The 20,957-nt window shown below is 46.1% G+C and overlaps 1 protein-coding gene across 5 annotated transcripts in view; it reads left to right on the top strand.

The window, feature by feature from the left end:
* LOC146810317 (ATP-binding cassette sub-family A member 10-like) overlaps positions 1 to 20,957 on the top strand; it is a 1,555,322-nt gene that overhangs the window by 793,737 nt on the left and 740,628 nt on the right. The window lies entirely within an intron of this gene.

Here is a 20,957-nt window from a genome sequence, read left to right as displayed (position 1 = left end):
TAGTGACAAAGAACTTTTAAATTATTTGTAATCTTTGTGTTTTTTTATCCAGTTGACCACTTGATTAAATGTTGCACCTAGGGGAGAGGATGTGGTGTACCTTCCAGAGCTGCAGACTTTGCAACTGGGGAACCAGGTTGGACTTTTTGCTTCAGCTCAACATTCTGTGATTCTGGTCAAATCCCTTAATCTCCCATGTCTACTACCAAAATGAATTTTATCTTGAGTGATGTAACCAATGCTCATGTAAAGCACTCCAATACCTGACAAGTCTGCACTATATAAAACTGCAAATACACAAAAAATAAGTGTTTTGCACACTTCTGTCATTGGGTTACATATGGGCTACATCTGGGTGGTATTTGTGCTGCATTTGGGCTCTATTGTCTCTGGTGGCCATCTTGGGAGATTTATTTGTTATGAAGTTTCCTAATTTCCTCATTTACTCCAGTCTCCTCAGTAGGAAATGCTTTCAGTTTTTTACTTTGATTCCATCAAGAAGGTATTCAGATATGTCACACATATGCCATAAATTCTGAATGTTAGCACTCTAGTTGCTCATTAGATCACTGTAGTAAAGCTACTGCTCACCACGGAAGTCTGCTGCTGGTATTAAAAGTGCATGTTTCAGTCTGCATATCAGAATTTTTTAATGAAATAGAAGAGGATTTGAGAAATCACTCAAAATGTGCCCTAATTTTTCTTTCTTCAGCACTAATCATAATTTCTATGGCAAAATGAACCCCTTCATTGTGTTCCTTTTAAAATTAAATGTTTTAAGTGTTACCAGTTTATTCCAATCAAGATGGCTTCAGGTGTGCCATACTTTTGTCATAAGTAAGACAGTAAGCGCTCTAGTTGTTCTTAAGAACACTCTGGGACATTCTGTCATTGGGCTATACTTGGGCTACATCTGGGTGATATTTGGCCTACATTTGGGCTCTTTTGTATCTGGTGGCCATCTTGGTAGATTTATTTGTTATGAAGTTTCCTAATTTCCTCATTTACTGCAGTCTCCTCAGTAGGAAATACTTTCAGTTTTTTATTTTGGTTCCATCAAGAAGGTATTCAGATGTGTCACACATTTGCCATAAATTCTGAATGTTAGCACTCTAGTTGCTCATTATATCACTGTAGTAAAGCTACTGCTCACCAGGGAAGTCTGCTGCTGGTATTCAAAGTGCATGTTTCAGTCTGCATGTCAGAATTTCTTTATGAAATAGAAGAGGATTTGAGAAGTCAAAATGTGCCCTAATTTTTCTTTCTGCAGCACTAATCATAATTTCTATGGCAAAATGAACCCCCTCATTTTGCTCCTTTGTAAATTAAATGTTTTAAGTGTTACCACTTTATTCCAATCAAGATGGCTTCAGGCGTGCCATACTTTTGTCACAGGTAAGACTGTTAGTGCTCTAGTTGTTCGTTAGAACACTCTGGGACATTCTGTCATTGGGCTATACTTTGGCTACATCTGGGTGATATTTGGGCTACATTTGAGCTCTTTTGTCTCTGGTGGCCATTTTGGGAGACTTATTTGTTATGAAGTTTCCTAATTTCCTCATTTACTACAGTCTCCTCAGTAGGAAATACTTTCAGTTTTTTACTTTGATTCCATCAAGAAGGCAGGATTTGAGAAGTCAAAATGTGCCCTAATTTTTCTTTCTGCAGCACTAATCATAATTTCTATGGCAAAATGAACCCCCTCATTTTGTTCCTTTGTAAATTAAATGTTTTAAGTGTTACCACTTTATTCCAATCAAGATGGCTTCAGGTGTGCCATACTTTTGTCACAAGCAGGAATGTTAGCGCTCTAGTTGTTCGTTAGAACACTCTGGGACATTCTGTCATTGGGCTATACTTGGGTTACATCTGGGTGATATTTGGGCTCTTTTGTCTCTGGTGGCCATTGTGGGAGACTTGTTTGTTATGAAGTTTCCTAATTTCCTCATTTACTACAGTCTCCTCAGTAGGAAATACTTTCAGTTTTTTACTTTGATTCCATCAAGAAGGCATTCAGATGTGTCACACATTTGCCATAAATTCAGAATGTTTGCACTCTAGTTGCTTATTAGATCACTGTAGTAAAGCTACTGCTCACCAGGGAAGTCTGCTGCTGGTATTGAAAGTGCATGTTTCAGTCTGCATGTCAGAATTTTTAAATGAATTAGATGAGGATTTGAGAAGTCACTCAAAATGTGCCCTAATTTTTCTTTCTGCAGCACTAATCATACTTTTTATGGCAAATGAACCCCCTCATTTTGTTCCTTTTTAAATTAAATCTTTTAAGAGTTACCACTTTATTCCAATCAAGATGGCTTCTGGTGTGCAATACGTTTGTCATAAGTAGGACTGTTAGCGCTCTAGTTGTTCTTTAGAACACTCTGGGAAGCTGCAATAGAACACAAAGGAATCAACTGACAGTCTCTGTCCTTGTTGGAGGTACATGTTTTACTGAGAAAGATAATGTGAATTTACAGAAAATATGCTCTCAGTTTAGCTTATAGATCACCTTCCAAACCTCTGTGGGAAAAGCATGAGAAAATAGTTTTCTCTCAAACATGATTCATGATATCACAGCAGAAGGCTTTTTCACCTGGTAAAATCACCTTAGAACACACCACAATTCCTAAAATGAGTATGGTACCATCAACAAATGATTTATAATGTAACTAAAGTCTTAAAACCTTCTATTAACTGCAATGCTTTTTAATGAGGTGCTATCATGTATATTGGTCCCAAGATGGCTGCCAACACTTCTTGGATGAAGTACTGACAGCCAATCAGATCTCACGATGAGATGTGTGGTTAGGCTCCGCCCAGATATATCTATCTTTTTAACTCTAATTTTCTCAGGAACTACTGAACGGATTTACACCATTTAAGCAAACGGCATGAGTCTGAACTGATGACTACCTCTTTACCAAATTTGGTGTAATTCCGTTCAGCAGTTCAGGCTGTAGCTGCATCAACAGGTCCTATGGGAAAATGCATGGGGAAAACGCGTTTTGGGACCCCTTTTTTCTCGGCCCCCGCTTGACGAATCACCATGAAATTTTCAGGATAGGAGCAGACCGGAGCTGGCCAAAAGTTTGGAAAATTTTGCGAAGATTGGTCAATCGGCGCCAACGTTATTCCAAATAGAATGTTGCGGATTTCCTATGGAAAATAGGTCCTAACTATAACTACCTACTGGCGACTGCCAGTAGGTAATACATACATATATATATATATATATAAAAACCATGCTCTCTTCTCCTGAAAAGAACGAGCCCACACGGGTGCATCAGGGAGCTCGCTTTAATGAGAACCAAGGCGTCGGCATGACGTGTTTCGTCTTAATGACTTTTTCAAATGCCGCCATGGAGTTCAGATTCCCAGGTGTCCGCATTAAGAATGAATGAATGAATGAATGAAGCGGATTTATATAGCGCAACTAAGCCCAATGGGCGTCAAGGCGCCTAACCAAACAGTACTGACTCAGAAAATATGCGGAACTTACTGGTAGGCCTTCACAAAATACCAGGTTTTAAGTGCTTTCCTAAAAAGGACCAAAGAGGGTTGGGACTTAATCTGTAAAGGGAGAGAGTTCCAAAGTCGTGGAGCAACGATGGAAAACGCTCTACTACCCCATCTCACCTTCTTACTTCTGGGGATTACCAATTGATTAGCCTCTGAAGAGCGGAGACATCTGCTGGGAATATAACGTACCAAAAGGGACCCCAGAGCATCAGAAGGGCCAGCGGAAAGGGCTCTGTATGTGAGACAGAGAAGTTTAAAAGAAATCCTGAAATGGATGGGGAGCCAATGTAAGTGCTTCCTAGCAGCTGTTGCAGAGGAACGTTTCGGAAGAGCCAGAACGAATTTAGCAGCAGCATTCTGCACAACCTGAAGGCGCTGGATGAGATGTTTATTGGTATCCGCATAGAGTGCGTTACAATAATCCAACCTCGAGCCAACAAGAGCAGTCACAGTTTGCTTGCGTGCCAGTGGTGAGAGATAATGAAGAATTTTTCTTAGGGTCGTAATGACACCCCAACATGTAGAAACCGTCCTGCTGATCTGGAGATTCATAGTCAATGAAGTATCAAAAATGACTCCAAGGTTCCTAGCAGACTTAACAGGGGAAGGGCAGATTCCTAATGATGTAGGCCACCAATCACTAGACTAGATATCTTGGTCTTTACCAAAGACAAGGACCTCAGTTTTGTCGGCATTCAGTTTTAAGGAGTTTAACACCATCCAATCCGCGACCAACTGCATACAGGACCTAAAACTGGACGCCGAAACACTGACAGGGTGGGCTAGGGACACCATGATTTGTGTGTCGTCAGCATAGGAGACTACCTCCATCCCCTGAGATCTTACTAACCTAGCAAGGGGGGCAACATAAAAGTTGAATAAAGTTGGGCTTAGAGCAGAGCCTTGAGGCACCCCACATTGCAGAGATTTAACAGGGGAGAGGAAGTCTCCAAGCATGACCCTTTGCTCTCTCAGATGTAAAAAAGAGTCAAGAAGGCCTAAAGCCGGCCCAGCCACCCCTGCCTCCCTTAGCGAGATGTTAAAATGGAGGGAGACAGGGTATCAAACGCTGCGGTAAGGTCCAGGAGAACTAAAATAGTTGTCGAACCCCCATCAACCTTGCAGCGAATGTTATTTACTACCATCGTCAGAGCAGATTCAGTGCTGTGGAATTTCCTGAATCCATGCTGAGAACTGTCAAGAAACTCAGAAGAGTCCAGAAAGGTGGATAGATAGAAATTGAGATGAGCTTCAAGCATCTTGGCAGGAGCAGGTAACAAAGAGATTGGTCTAAAATTCTCCAATACTCCCGGATCAAGGGAAGGCTTTTTAAGGAGAGGTCTGACTATAGCCTTTTTCCACGTCACAGGAAAAATACCCTGGGCTATGGCCTCATTCATCACTTCCAGCAATGGAGGCAGAAGGATCGTCCTGCAATCCTTTAAGACTCTTAAAGGACAGGGATCAGCAGGAGAAGCAGACTTAGTCCTATCAAGAAGGGCATTGAGACTCTCTAGAGAGAGAGGCGGAAAAAGAGTAAGGAGCTTATTGGGTCCCTTCCTCCAGGACTCTGCGGCCTTAACCGCAAGGAGGGAACCATCATCTGATAAAATCCTCTGAGTTGCCAAGTCCTGATGAATATCCGAAATTTTCTTGTAAAAGAAATCGGAAATATTGTTGCATAACTCCTGCGAGTCCACAACTGGATCCGGTGACTGAAAAGAACACAGAGAGTCAACTATTTTAAACAATTCTTTGGACGAAGAGAGGGAAGCCGTCAAATTAGAAAAATAGTCTTGTTTTTCCTTGATCACATTAAATTTATAAGTTCGTAAAGACAGCTTGTGATCATCTCTATCAGAAGGATCCCAAGACTTACGCCATTTCCTCTCCTTGGCTCTACAAGTTTGTCTGAGGAGTCTTAAGAACACTGATGCCTAGCTGCGATTGGACGAGGCATCATGGCAGGTAGAGGGGGGTGTGTCCAGAGACCCGCTGATCCGAGTCTCTTGTCAAGCAGTCAAAAAACGCAAGTGCTCCCCTTGTGGGTGGTGACTGCTTCTTCTCCACTCTACCTCAATCTTGCTGTGGGAGAAAGCGACTGTCCTGGACCCTCACCCCGCCGCAGAGATCCCAAATCCAACTTGAAAACATCACCTAAGTAAGCGGCATTTCCTCGTGAAGTCACGATCCATCTGGATGGCAAAAATTGTAGTTGGGTAAAGCGGCGGTTTAGCGGTTCCCAAGTCCATTAGGAAAACAACCAAAGCTTGCCACTTTAACCGCTAAACTGCTTTTGGGGTGGGTGCTCAAGTGCGCTGTGGCCGCACACATTTTATAAAAACCATGCTCTCTTCTCCTGAAAAGAACGAGCCCACACGGGTGCATCAGGGAGCTCGCTTTAATGAGAACCAAGGCGTCGGCATGACGCGTTTCGTCTTAATGACTTTTTCAAATGCCGCCATGGAGTTCAGATTCCCAGGTGTCCGCATTAAGAACACTGATGCCTAGCTGCGATTGGACGAGGCATCATGGCAGGTAGAGGGGGGTGTGTCCAGAGACCCGCTGATCCGAGTCTCTTGTCAAGCAGTCAAAAAACGCAAGTGCTCCCCTTGTGGGTGGTGACTGCTTCTTCTCCACTCTACCTCAATCTTGCTGTGGGATAAAGCGACTGTCCTGGACCCTCACCCCGCCGCAGAGATCCCAAATCCAACTTGAAAACATCACCTAAATAAGCGGCATTTCCTCGTGAAGTCACGATCCATCTGGATGGCAAAAATTGTAGTTGGGGAAAGCGGCGGTTTAGCGGTTCCCAAGTCCATTAGGAAAACAACCAAAGCTTGCCACTTTAACCGCTAAACTGCTTTTGGGGTGGGTGCTCAAGTGCGCTGTGGCCGCACACATTTTATAAAAACCATGCTCTCTTCTCCTGAAAAGAACGAGCCCTCACGGGTGCATCAGGGAGCTCGCTTTAATGAGAACCAAGGCGTCGGCATGACGCGTTTTGTCTTAATGACTTTTTCAAATGCCGCCATGGAGTTCAGATTCCCAGGTGTCCGCATTAAGAACACTGATGCCTAGCTGCGATTGGACGAGGCATCATGGCAGGTAGAGGGGGGTGTGTCCAGAGACCCGCTGATCCGAGTCTCTTGTCAAGCAGTCAAAAAACGCAAGTGCTCCCCTTGTGGGTGGTGACTGCTTCTTCTCCACTCTACCTCAATCTTGCTGTGGGATAAAGCGACTGTCCTGGACCCTCACCCCGCCGCAGAGATCCCAAATCCAACTTGAAAACATCACCTAAGTAAGCGGCATTTCCTCGTGAAGTCACGATCCATCTGGATGGCAAAAATTGTAGTTGGGGAAAGCGGCGGTTTAGCGGTTCCCAAGTCCATTAGGAAAACAACCAAAGCTTGCCACTTTAACTGCTAAACTGCTTTTGGGGTGGGTGCTCAAGTGCGCTGTGGCCGCACACATTTTATAAAAACCATGCTCTCTTCTCCTGAAAAGAACGAGCCCACACGGGTGCATCAGGGAGCTCGCTTTAATGAGAACTAAGGCGTCGGCATGACGCGTTTCGTCTTAATGACTTTTTCAAATGCCGCCATGGAGTTCAGATTCCCAGGTGTCCGCATTAAGAACACTGATGCCTAGCTGCGATTGGACGAGGCATCATGGCAGGTAGAGGGGGGTGTGTCCAGAGACCCGCTGATCCGAGTCTCTTGTCAAGCAGTCAAAAAACGCAAGTGCTCCCCTTGTGGGTGGTGACTGCTTCTTCTCCACTCTACCTCAATCTTGCTGTGGGATAAAGCGACTGTCCTGGACCCTCACCCCGCCGCAGAGATCCCAAATCCAACTTGAAAACATCACCTAAGTAAGCGGCATTTCCTCGTGAAGTCACGATCCATCTGGATGGCAAAAATTGTAGTTGGGGAAAGCGGCGGTTTAGCGGTTCCCAAGTCCATTAGGAAAACAACCAAAGCTTGCCACTTTAACCGCTAAACTGCTTTTGGGGTGGGTGCTCAAGTGCGCTGTGGCCGCACACATTTTATAAAAACCATGCTCTCTTCTCCTGAAAAGAACGAGCCCACACGGGTGCATCAGGGAGCTCGCTTTAATGAGAACCAAGGCGTCGGCATGACGCGTTTCGTCTTAATGACTTTTTCAAATGCCGCCATGGAGTTCAGATTCCCAGGTGTCCGCATTAAGAACACTGATGCCTAGCTGCGATTGGACGAGGCATCATGGCAGGTAGAGGGGGGTGTGTCCAGAGACCCGCTGATCCGAGTCTCTTGTCAAGCAGTCAAAAAGCGCAAGTGCTCCCCTTGTGGGTGGTGACTGCTTCTTCTCCACTCTACCTCAATCTTGCTGTGGGATAAAGCGACTGTCCTGGACCCTCACCCCGCCGCAGAGATCCCAAATCCAACTTGAAATCATCACCTAAGTAAGCGGCATTTCCTCGTGAAGTCACGATCCATCTGGATGGCAAAAATTGTAGTTGGGGAAAGCGGCGGTTTAGCGGTTCCCAAGTCCATAATGAAAACAACCAAAGCTTGCCACTTTAACCGCTAAACTGCTTTTGGGGTGGGTGCTCAAGTGCGCTGTGGCCGCACACATTTTATAAAAACCATGCTCTCTTCTCCTGAAAAGAACGAGCCCACACGGGTGCATCAGGGAGCTCGCTTTAATGAGAACCAAGGCGTCGGCATGACGCGTTTCGTCTTAATGACTTTTTCAAATGCCGCCATGGAGTTCAGATTCCCAGGTGTCCGCATTAAGAACACTGATGCCTAGCTGCGATTGGACGAGGCATCATGGCAGGTAGAGGGGGGTGTGTACAGAGACCCGCTGATCCGAGTCTCTTGTCAAGCAGTCAAAAAACGCAAGTGCTCCCCTTGTGGGTGGTGACTGCTTCTTCTCCACTCTACCTCAATCTTGCTGTGGGATAAAGCGACTGTCCTGGACCCTCACCCCGCCGCAGAGATCCCAAATCCAACTTGAAAACATCACCTAAGTAAGCGGCATTTCCTCGTGAAGTCACGATCCATCTGGATGGCAAAAATTGTAGTTGGGCAAAGCGGCGGTTTAGCGGTTCCCAAGTCCATTAGGAAAACAACCAAAGCTTGCCACTTTAACCACTAAACTGCTTTTGGGGTGGGTGCTCAGGTGCGCTGTGGCCGCACACATTTTATAAAAACCATGCTCTCTTCTCCTGAAAAGAACGAGCCCACACGGGTGCATCAGGGAGCTCGCTTTAATGAGAACCAAGGCGTCGGCATGACGCGTTTCGTCTTAATGACTTTTTCAAATGCCGCCATGGAGTTCAGATTCCCAGGTGTCCGCATTAAGAACACTGATGCCTAGCTGCGATTGGACGAGGCATCATGGCAGGTAGAGGGGGGTGTGTCCAGAGACCCGCTGATCCGAGTCTCTTGTCAAGCAGTCAAAAAACGCAAGTGCTCCCCTTGTGGGTGGTGACTGCTTCTTCTCCACTCTACCTCAATCTTGCTGTGGGATAAAGCGACTGTCCTGGACCCTCACCCCGCCGCAGAGATCCCAAATCCAACTTGAAAACATCACCTAAGTAAGCGGCATTTCCTCGTGAAGTCATGATCCATCTGGATGGCAAAAATTGTAGTTGGGGAAAGCGGCGGTTTAGCGGTTCCCAAGTCCATTAGGAAAACAACCAAAGCTTGCCACTTTAACCGCTAAACTGCTTTTGGGGTGGGTGCTCAAGTGCGCTGTGGCCGCACACATTTTATAAAAACCATGCTCTCTTCTCCTGAAAAGAACGACTCCACACGGGTGCATCAGGGAGCTCGCTTTAATGAGAACCAAGGCGTCGGCATGACGCGTTTCGTCTTAATGACTTTTTCAAATGCCGCCATGGAGTTCAGATTCCCAGGTGTCCGCATTAAGAACACTGATGCCTAGCTGCGATTGGACGAGGCATCATGGCAGGTAGAAGGGGGGGTGTCCAGAGACCCGCTGATCCGAGTCTCTTGTCAAGCAGTCAAAAAACGCAAGTGCTCCCCTTGTGGGTGGTGACTGCTTCTTCTCCACTCTACCTCAATCTTGCTGTGGGATAAAGCGACTGTCCTGGACCCTCACCCCGCCGCAGAGATCCCAAATCCAACTTGAAAACATCACCTAAGGAAGCGGCATTTCCTCGTGAAGTCACGATCCATCTGGATGGCAAAAATTGTAGTTGGGGAAAGCGGCGGTTTAGCGGTTCCCAAGTCCATTAGGAAAACAACCAAAGCTTGCCACTTTAACCGCTAAACTGCTTTTGGGGTGGGTGCTCAAGTGCGCTGTAGCCGCACACATTTTATAAAAACCATGCTCTCTTCTCCTGAAAAGAACGAGCCCACACGGGTGCATCAGGGAGCTCGCTTTAATGAGAACCAAGGCGTCGGCATGACGCGTTTCGTCTTAATGACTTTTTCAAATGCCGCCATGGAGTTCAGATTCCCAGGTGTCCGCATTAAGAACACTGATGCCTAGCTGCGATTGGACGAGGCATCATGGCAGGTAGAGGGGGGGTGTCCAGAGACCCGCTGATCCGAGTCTCTTGTCAAGCAGTCAAAAAACGCAAGTGCTCCCCTTGTGGGTGGTGACTGCTTCTTCTCCACTCTACCTCAATCTTGCTGTGGGATAAAGCGACTGTCCTGGACCCTCACCCCGCCGCAGAGATCCCAAATCCAACTTGAAAACATCACCTAAGTAAGCGGCATTTCCTCGTGAAGTCACGATCCATCTGGATGGCAAAAATTGTAGTTGGGGAAAGCGGCGGTTTAGCGGTTCCCAAGTCCATTAGGAAAACAACCAAAGCTTGCCACTTTAACCACTAAACTGCTTTGGGGTGGGTGCTCAAGTGCGCTGTGGCCGCACAGATTTTATAAAACCCATGCTCTCTTCTTCTGAAAAGAACGAGCCCACACGGGTGCATCAGGGAGCTCGCTTTAATGAGAACCAAGGCGTCGGCATGACGCGTTTCGTCTTAATGACTTTTTCAAATGCCACCATGGAGTTCAGATTCCCAGGTGTCCGCATTAAGAACACTGATGCCTAGCTGCGATTGGACGAGGCATCATGCAGGTAGAGGGGGGTGTGTCCAGAGACCCGCTGATCCGAGTCTCTTGTCAAGCAGTCAAAAAACGCAAGTGCTCCCCTTGTGGGTGGTGACTGCTTCTTCTCCACTCTACCTCAATCTTGCTGTGGGATAAAGCGACTGTCCTGGACCCTCACCCCGCCGCAGAGATCCCAAATCCAACTTGAAAACATCACCTAAGTAAGCGGCATTTCCTCGTGAAGTCACGATCCATCTGGATGGCAAAAATTGAAGTTGGGGAAAGCGGCGGTTTAGCGGTTCCCAAGTCCATTAGGAAAACAACCAAAGCTTGCCACTTTAACCGCTAAACTGCTTTTGGGGTGGGTGCTCAAGTGCGCTGTGGCCGCACACATTTTATAAAACCCATGCTCTCTTCTCCTGAAAAGAACGAGCCCACACGGGTGCATCAGGGAGCTCGCTTTAATGAGAACCAAGGCGTCGGCATGACGCGTTTCGTCTTAATGACTTTTTCAAATGCCGCCATGGAGTTCAGATTCCCAGGTGTCCGCATTAAGAACACTGATGCCTAGCTGCGATTGGACGAGGCATCATGGCAGGTAGAGGGGGGTGTGTCCAGAGACCCGCTGATCCGAATCTCTTGTCAAGCAGTCAAAAAACGCAAGTGCTCCCCTTGTGGGTGGTGACTGCTTCTTCTCCACTCTACCTCAATCTTGCTGTGGGATAAAGCGACTGTCCTGGACCCTCACCCCGCCGCAGAGATCTATATAGATATATATATTCAGTGAAAAAACCATAGGTTTCACACACGTTATAGTTAGCTGGACATTTTACTCGTAAAAAACCATTGAAATTCCCCCGTTATAGTTAGTGCAGGCAACTATAACTCACGCGACCGCAATCCTCTGCTGATGACATATGTGTCTTTATGAAAAAAAAATATTTGTAATATATGTATAGCTAAAATTTAATGGAAGAAGACATGGGCAAATAAGTGTCTAAATACAGTATTAGCATCAGCAGTGGATTGCGGTCGCGTGAGTTATAGTTGCCTGCACTAACTATAACGGGGGAATTTCAATGGTTTTTTACGAGTAAAATGTCCAGCTAACTATAACGTGTGTGAAACCTATGGTTTTTTCACTGAATTTGCAAGGTTTTTTAAATGCTAATTCCTAACTATAACGTGTGTGAAACCTATGGTTTTTTCAGTGAATTTGTACGTTTTTTTAAATGCTAAGTTACTTTACGCCGTTCGTGGCGTGCGCGCCCACTTAACGCAGTTTGTTCCGTGCGCGCACGGTGCGCTTCGCGCATCGCGCGCCCACTTTACGCAGTTAGTGCTGTGCACGCACGGTGGGCACGCGGTGCGCTACGCGCACCACGTGCCCACGTTATGCTGGTTGGGCCATGTACGCACGATGCGCTTCGCGCATCGTCCGCACACGGAGGACATATTATGCGCTTTATTGAGAAACTTAATCTATTTATTGTTCGTTTAAGTGATGTGGCATGCACCTTTTGCACACGGGGGAGGGGTGAGTGTGGATATTAATTTTTACCGTACGCGTACGGTAAGCGTAATCGGCGTTTATTCGAAAAAAAATAAAATTGATTTTTTTGCCTTGGGGGGTCTTGTGGGGCCCCTTAATCAATGCTAGGTGGTTAGGAGCTGTCTAACATGCTCCTTTACATATTTTCCACCTTTGTTTTTCCTCCCCCCCTCAGAGTGCGAGAGAGAAAATGGCGGCCACCGCTTCCTGGTTTCGACAGATTCGAATGTTTACTAAGATCTAACAGCCAATCAGAATCGCGCTCGCGCACGTCACCGTACGCGTACGGTAAGCTTACCGTAAGCGCACGGTAAGCGCACCGTAAGCTGGCTCAGATATATATATTGATTTAAATGCTATTTTCTCAGGATCTACTGAACAGATTTACACCAGACCTACAAAAGGCACTTCCTTGACCTGAGGACGACCTCTCTGCCAAATTTCAAGTAACTCTGTTCGGCCGTTCGGGCTGTAGCTGTGTCTAAAGGTCCTATGGAAAAATGCATGGGAAAAACGCGTTTTGGGACCCCCCTTTTTTCCGCTTGACGAATCCCCCCAAGACTTTCAGGGTAGGAGCGGAGCGTAGCGCCCCACCTATTTTGAAAATTTCGCGAGGATTCGTCGACCGGCGCCAAAGTTATTCCAAATAGAATGTTGCGGATTTCCTATGGAAACAGGGTCCTAACTATAACTACCTACTGGCGACCGCCAGTAGGTAATATATATACACACACATATATATATATACTGTTTTGTAATAAAATTTGATTTAACAGAGGGGAAGATGTAGTGTTTTGTGATTTTTGTGACAGAACTCTTTTGGCTTCTAACGGACTCCGTAGAGCTGTAATGTAGGTGTCAGAGTGGAATGCAATGAAAGCTTGCTTTGAATGTTGAGTTCACATTTACATGCAGACAAATAAAGATGTGTAATATAAAGCTTAATGGTTGGCATAGTCATTGGCTTGTACCCAGGCAGGAGAGCACACTACAGAAATTAAGAAAGGACAGTTTGCTCACTACAGACTTCAGTGTGAATACATGGTCATTACTTCAATCCCTGTTGATACACAGGGGAAAAGCAATGTGTATTCATAGTGGTATCGTGCCACATCTTATGACGTAAGCACTGTGAATACATGTAATTTGTTTAAAAATGTATTACATACAAAACTTTCAAAAATGTATGGTTTATTCACAGTATAAGTTAGGCTGATGCAAAATGTGCAAAAAATGTGCACCTGTCCTTTGAAACCCTGTACAGTTTCCTTCGAAAATTACCCTGGCAAGAATGGCCCCTCAATGCCGTACATTTCAACCCCAATACCTTAGAGTTTGATATAGCAGAGCCAATAATACTACTGATGAACAATGCTCTCCACCCTATTAGTTTCTAATATTTTTACTTTTAGTAAAAGTGTTTAACTTTCATGTTTAGTTCTTATATGCAATTTGATCAATTTTTCCCAAAAAGCATTAGACATGGCATGTCCTTTGGCATCACAGAAAATGCAGTCACGTATTCTGTACCCTTGATGACAGCATGTAAAGAACCTCAAGGTAAGAATTGTCTCTGGGGGCATCACAGAAAGTGAAACCATAAAATCGTTGACCAAGAAGAAACCACAGTAAGTGTCTATACAGAAGCGAACAACAATTGTAAGATTCCACTGTGACAATTAAAAACCCCACAAAATGAAACCCATTATTCCAATCCCTGAAACAAGCAAAATGTTTCCACATATGTTGCGTGGTTGAGTGTCTCCAAGTATAGTGCCAAGAAAAGTATACATTGCGTGATTAATACGGTAAAGAAAAGAGGTGTGTTCTGTTGACGGGCGGTTTCCCTGCCTGCATTTTCTTCCCAAAGACCCTCTCCAGCCATGCAGCTGGGTTGGAACTACATCCCCCAGCTTGCTCATAGAGAGAGGTGGGGCCAACTGGAGCTGATGGGCTCAAAAGAATCAGAGTTGTCCTGCATCGTGGGTGTGTTCTGTTGACTGGTGGTTTCCCTTGCTTGCATTTTCTCCCCATAGACGCTCTGCAACCCTGCAGCTAGGGTGGGACTTCATCCCCCAGCTTGCTCAGGGAGAGAGACGGGCCAACTGAAGTTGATGGGCTCAAAAGAGCCAGAGTCGTCAGCTGAGTGTGCCCGGGCAAAGACTGGGCCAAGACAGGCCCATCGTAGCCTGTCTGAGACAGGAAGAGGCAAGGCAGGGCCACACTGTTAACATCTACAGCCTTCACCGGTGTCTCTGTCCAACACACAAGGTTTGTTTATCCTGCTCCCAGGTCCCTTGAGTTCTGGGCTGGTACACTTACAATCATGGGTAAGAGGAAAGCAAAAGGGAGCCCCCTAGGGTCTATTAAAATGGCTAAATTGTCAGCACCAAATGTAGCTAAGAACTGTGTAGTCAACGATATTGACATTCTAATCAAAGAGGTGGAGACTTTACTTAACGGCCGGTGTTCTTCTTAACTAAATACTTCTGGCCAGAAAATCCTATATATTTTTAAAAAGAAAGAAACTCCTGTTCTAGGAACACCTGGGAAAGCGCCTCTAATGTAAAGTCTCTGGGGTTGGTAACAAAGAGGGCTCTGCAGCCATAGAAGGCGGTGCAGGTGAAGCTGTGAACCCCCACACAGTGGTACCTAATGAGATACCAGTTATTTTATACCTTAGCTGGAGCCCCAGAGATAGCTTGTGTAAACTGCTTTCTATCTTTGGCACACCTGAGTGGTGAAAACGAGAACGCTGTTGTTGCCCCATTTACTACTGCAACTATGGCAATGGGATAAAAGAGAGCAGGCAGAGACAGTAAAGAATGTTCTGTGTATGTCAGAGCAAAGCTAGGTGGCTTCACAAAATTATTGGGAAACTAACAAATGAAGGGGCATATTATCAAGCCAGGCGATAAAATTATCAAGCCAGGCGATAAAATTATCGTCGCTTTAGCTGCAGAAAACTGCCGCTAAAACAACGATAATGGGCTTGATAATATGCTCTATGGAATTCCAATTGAAGCCCAAGTTAGACGTCCTTCACATTTAACATGGGCTTCAATTGGAATTTCATAGAGCATATTATCAAGCCCATTATCGCCGTTTTAGCGGCAGTTTTCTGCCGCTAAAGCGGCGATAATTTTATCGCCTGGCTAGATAATATGCCCTGAAGTCTCCCTCCTGAGGGCAAACTTGGGGTCACTTACTGTTAAGATCAATATGTTAACCTCATTAGACATTTAGGCCTCAAGGAAATGAAAAGCCACGGCCCTGAACGAGCATAGGTTGCACTGGCTCACATGTTTCTTCCCACTCTAATCCATTGTGGGGATCTAATGTGTCCCTGGATCATACATCTCATTCTCTATCTACCAGGCATACACTGTGGCACCTTAGGGGTACTTTACCAAGGTAAATTCTACATGTCCCCAATCGAACATCGCTTCTTGATCTTTAGTTCAACTCCTTATTTAGGCAATCCCCATGGGGATACTAGTATTCCAATACATTTCTCTCACTCCCTAGGGGCACAGGGAAGGAGGACAATAATGAACCCACAGGAGGAAAGACATTTGCAAAGGAGTGTGCCAGGCGCTCCCTTGAGAGTGCCCAAGCAGGCCCCAAGAACCACCAATAAGGGAATAGAAACAAAATATATATGGTAAATGTGCCCAAAATACAAAGTTCAACAAAAGAAAGCAGACAAATCCTAACAAACAGAGTTACCTATTGAGTAAGGAAGGTCGAGCAGTGTCGCTCAATAATTAGATCTGATATTGTAGCCATCAGATCCTACCACTTTGATGAGAATCTGATTACATTACCCTAAAGTTACCAAATGGGGATCTAGGAGATGGGCTCATAAATCTGGACCTGCGTACTTCTCCGAATGGATCAAAGATCCAATTCAAGTACTCTGTACCAAATTGTAGGGAAAGATCTAACTCAGGGGGAAATAGGTTGGTAGAGAATTGCACCAACAACGTACAAACTGTCTTTAACAAGGGACTATCCAGTGGGGAGGTTGGAGTCAGTAGCATATGATGGAATGAGGGATTCTCACTCCAAAGCAATGCATTCAGCTTGCCAGGGGTAGACGGTTGTCCATGTAAACCTATAAATACAGAAACCCACATTAGCCCCGATGAGGCTGGTGGAAAGGGGAGGCAATCCCTAGGATACTGTCAGCCAAAGGTCCCCAGTAACCATGCTGAATTGATGATATTGCCCTGGAACACTGCTGGCATTAAAATTTAACTCAGAGGAATAGGGGAATTTAATCTATAAATACAACATATGTTTTCTACAGGAGACGTGGGCCCCAGAATGTGTCCATAGGGTGAGCTTCACTAATTTTAGAGTAGAAGCCTCTAGATCGCCTACTGGACACCCGGTAGGGGGCCTTATAAAACTGGACATTAAGTCCAAGGACCTACTGGTTATAACTCTTCATAGCACTAAAGGGAACCTGAATGTACTTTTGGTTAACATTTACAATAGATTCTCTATGCAGAATCAGGATTCCCCTACTATCATTCCCCTTGATGAATTTTTGGAAGGGCATGAAGGTAGAGGCCACCTGATTCTAGCAGGGGACCTGAATACTACCTGTGAACCCCTCGAAATGATGTCAGACATCACGGAGGAGGAGGATGAGGAATGGGGAATACCGAGTCTAAGTCATGTTCGCCTTCCCAGAAACACTAAAATAGCGTTCGAAACTTGCGTCTCTCACACTTAAGTATAGGCTTCGAGCCTGTAACGGGCACTCAATTCAGACATAGAACCACAACACACCTTTGAAAGAGTTAATTGTCACACTAGAATTGATTACATTCTATTCCATCTAGATTTGTGGACCCATTTGATTGATATGAGGGTAATCGAGACTCAGTTGCGTTCCCAATGCCCTTAATTTAGAACTGAATCACTTGCTCCCTCCCCACCAGATCCAACTAGAGGGTAATCTGACCAATCCAATCACCCTTAGTAACAATTGCAGGAGGTTCAAATGACCCACGACAAAAGGAAATGAAGAAACCCTTTCCCAGATGTACTCCTTTGTAGCACACTCAATTGATGACATCTTTAAGCATGTTCACGATGAGCGCCTATTCCCGGATATATTTAGTGGTTTAAAGGGGAAGATTAAAAGATTATTTTATAAAACTGTGAAGCATACAGCCATAAGCAATAATAAAACTGAATGGTACGATGATCCATGTAAGTATGCACGAATGGAGCTCATGAGTGCAATAAAAAATGGTTAAAGAGACACTGTGACCCAAAAAAGGAAACACCACAAAGTGGTACAAAATAAGGCCAAATGAGACTAGGAAGAGAGGCTATGGAGAGATGTATGATAGCAGGAAAACGTGGCTAGTTCCAATTTGTCGTATTATATCAACAAGACAAATTAGGGCTACAATTAGTATTCTTTGAAGTAATACCGCAGAATAGCTCATATTTGCCCTGTCAAAATATCTGTTACATGCATGGCGGCTGAAACATAAGAACATATAACCCGCTAGTAGAGAAGTACCTGCTATCTCTTGCATGATTTGTATACCAGTTTTTTTTTTTACATTTTTGTAATGCATGAGTAGTACTGTTCTAGACTATAGAGTATGTGATTCTAATGTAATGGCCAAACAGTGTGGTGCTCTCCAATGCGAGACTGGATGTAATTTTAGGAAGCCTAATCCACAACAAACACTTTAATATTTATTCATTATGTTGTACTGTATTTTGACACATTTCTTAAATTCATTTGTGTTTACAGGCTTTAAGTATTCAAATGAGTATTCAGAAATTATTTTAAACTGTAACTTTTATGTGTGCTTTAATGGTATGGAATGGAATAAAGATTACTCCTACTAAGGTAAAGAAGCTGACAAATAGGCACTGCAGTTGGAAATATGCACACCAAGGTGGCAGGGCCTTGTAACATAGATTAGAAAGTTCAAATAAGCATGTACTGTCCATGTAGACGGGTCTATGTGATGTGGATTTTCATTGTACCCCACGATGTAACAACACATTAAAACACTGATGGAGACGGTATCATTAAATAGAGATCCCCTCAAATCCCCTTTCCATACTCATTCTCACCTCCCAGTTCCACTAATAGTCATCACCTCTGTTCTCCATCACCGTCCCCCCAAGACTTGCGTTACCTCCATATCTTTCTCACTTTTTAATATGTTGTGATACATATTGCGACTTCCATATTCTTTTGTGTAACTATGTATTACTGATTTTTCTCAGATGTCATCATGATGATCTGCCTGTGATACAGATCTTAGAATAAAGGGTTATAACTGATCTAATGAAATAGAAGATTGGCAGCATTGGCTGTATTAGGGCCAGTCCTTTCAATTATATTCTGTAGGATTATAGCCTGTTGCCGAAGGCTAAACTGGTTGTTAAAGGTCCTGAACTGAATTCCACTTATAGGTGAGTAGAGGGCCTAAAAGAAGGGAGAAGGCCTTCAATAACCACTTTAAATCATAGAGGTTCAGCACTTTTACAATATAATCATAAAACGAAGTTCCAAGCAGTGAGCTATAACCAGTATAGCCCGAGGCAGAAGGGCAATACGGCTATTAAAATGTTCCACCCATTGAGATTCAATCAATCAATCAATCAATCAGGTCATTTGTAAAGCGCACTACACACCCGGGCGGGTTTCAAGGCGCTGGGGGGGGGGGGGGAGGGGAGGAAGTTACTGGTCGAAGAGCGAGGTCTTGAGTTGTCTCCTGAAGGTCAGCAGGTCTTCGGTTCAGCGTAGGTGGATGGGGAGGGTGTTCCAGGTCTTGGCGGTGTGATGGGAGAAGGATCTGCCTCTGGAAGTAGTTCTCCGAATGCGTGGGACCGTGGCCAGGGCGTGGTCAGCGGAGCGGAGTTTCCTGTTGGGTACGTAGAAGGAGAGTCGGCTGTTGAGATAGGCTGGGCCGGTTTTGTGGAGTGCTTTGTGTGCGTGGATCAGGAGCTTGAAGGAGATTCTCTTGTCGACAGGGAGCCAGTGCAGGTTCCTCAGGTGGAGGAGATGCGGTTGCGGCGCGGGACGTCGAGGATCAGGCGTTCAGAGGTATTCTGGATTCTCTGTAGTCTGCTGATGAGTTTGGCCGAGGTTCCGGCGTAGAGGGCGTTTACGTAGTCGAGCATGCTGCTGACCAGGGCTTGGGTGACTGTTTTCCTCGTGTTTGTCGGGATCCATCTGAAGATCTTGCGGAGCATGCGGAGGGTGTTGAAACAGGTGGAGGAGACTGCGTTGACTTGTTTGGTCATGGAGAGTTTTGAGTCGAGGATGACTCCCAGGTTGCGTGCGTGGTCGGTGGGGGCCGGGATGGACCCCAGAGATGTGGGCCACCAGCAGTCGTCCCATGCGGAGGGGTTGGACCCGAGGATGAGGATTTCTGTCTTGTCTGTGTTCAGTTTGAGGCAGCTGTCCTCCATCCAGTCGGCGACAGCCTTCATTCCCTGATGGAGGTTGGATTTGGCGGTGAGGGGGTCCTTGGTGAGGGAAAGGATCAGTTGCGTGTCGTCGGCGTAGGAGATTATGTTGAGGTCGTGATGTCGGGCGATGTGCGCTAGTGGTGCCATGTAGACGTTGAACAGCGTCGGGCTGAGGGAGGATCCTTGTGGGACGCCGCAGACGATCTTGAAAGCCTCGGAGCGGAACGGGGGGAGGCAGACTCTCTGAGTTCTGCCGGAGAGGAAGGAGGTGATCCAGTCCAGGGCTTTGTTTCGGATCCCTGCGTCGTGGAGGCGCGTGCGTAGTATGCGGTGGCAGGCAGTGTCGAAGGCGGCGGAGAGGTCCAGGAGGGCTGCTGTCTCGCCGTTGTCTAGCAGTATTCTGATGTCGTCTGTGGCGGCGATGAGGGCGGTCTCGGTGCTGTGGTTGCTGCGGAATCCTGATTGTGATGGGTCCAGGATGTTGTTGTCTTCGAGGTGACGGGTGAGCTGGGTGTTCACTATCTTCTCGTTGACCTTAGCTGAGAACGGGAGCAGGGAGATGGGGCGGAAGTTTTTGAGGTCGCTCGGGTCAGCTTTGGGTTTCTTCAGTAGGGCGTTGATCTCTGCGTGCTTCCAGCTCTCAGGGAAGGTGGTGGTCTCAAAGGAGAGGTTAATGATTTTGTGCAGGTGGGGTGCGATGGAGTTGCTGGCTTTGTTGAAGATGTGATGTGGGAGGGGGTCTGAAGGGGAGCCGGAGTGGATAGATCCCATGGTCTTGATAGTGTCCTCGATGCTCACGTTAGCCCAGGTGGTCAGGGCTTCGTGGGTAGTGGGGTGCGGTGGGTTAGGTGCGGCGTGGTCGGCCGGGGTCGTCCGGGGTCTGAAGCTGTTGTGGATGTCGGTGATTTTCCGGTGGAAGAAGGTGGCAAGCGAGTCGCACAGGGCTTGTGATGGTGGGATGTCGTTGGCGTTGGAGCTGGGGTTGGAGAGTTCTTTTACGATGGTGAAGAGCTCCTTGCTGTTGTGCGCGTTGTTGTCGAGGCGGTCTGTGAAGGAGGTCTTTTTGGCGGTCCTGATGAGGTGGTGGTGGTTGCGGATGGCGTCTTTGTGGGCAGTGTGGCTGTCTGGCGTCTTGTCCCAGTTCAGTGTGTTTTCCAGTTTCCGGAAGGTGCGTTTGGAGTCGAGGAGTTCCGGGGAGAACCAGCTGACTCTTCTGCTGGTGCCTCTGTCGGTGGGGGTTTTCAGTGGTGCGATGGTGTTGGCGCAGTCGTTCATCCAGCGTTCGAGGGAGAGTGCCCCCTCATCCGGGTTGGTGGGGTTCATCGGAGGGTTCGGTGGGAGGCTTGTCTGGAGTTGTT

Source organism: Triturus cristatus, chromosome 7, assembly GCF_964204655.1.
Source record: "Triturus cristatus chromosome 7, aTriCri1.1, whole genome shotgun sequence".
NCBI classification, from domain to species: Eukaryota; Metazoa; Chordata; class Amphibia; order Caudata; family Salamandridae; genus Triturus; species Triturus cristatus.
This window is presented reverse-complemented; position numbering and strand designations above follow the sequence as displayed.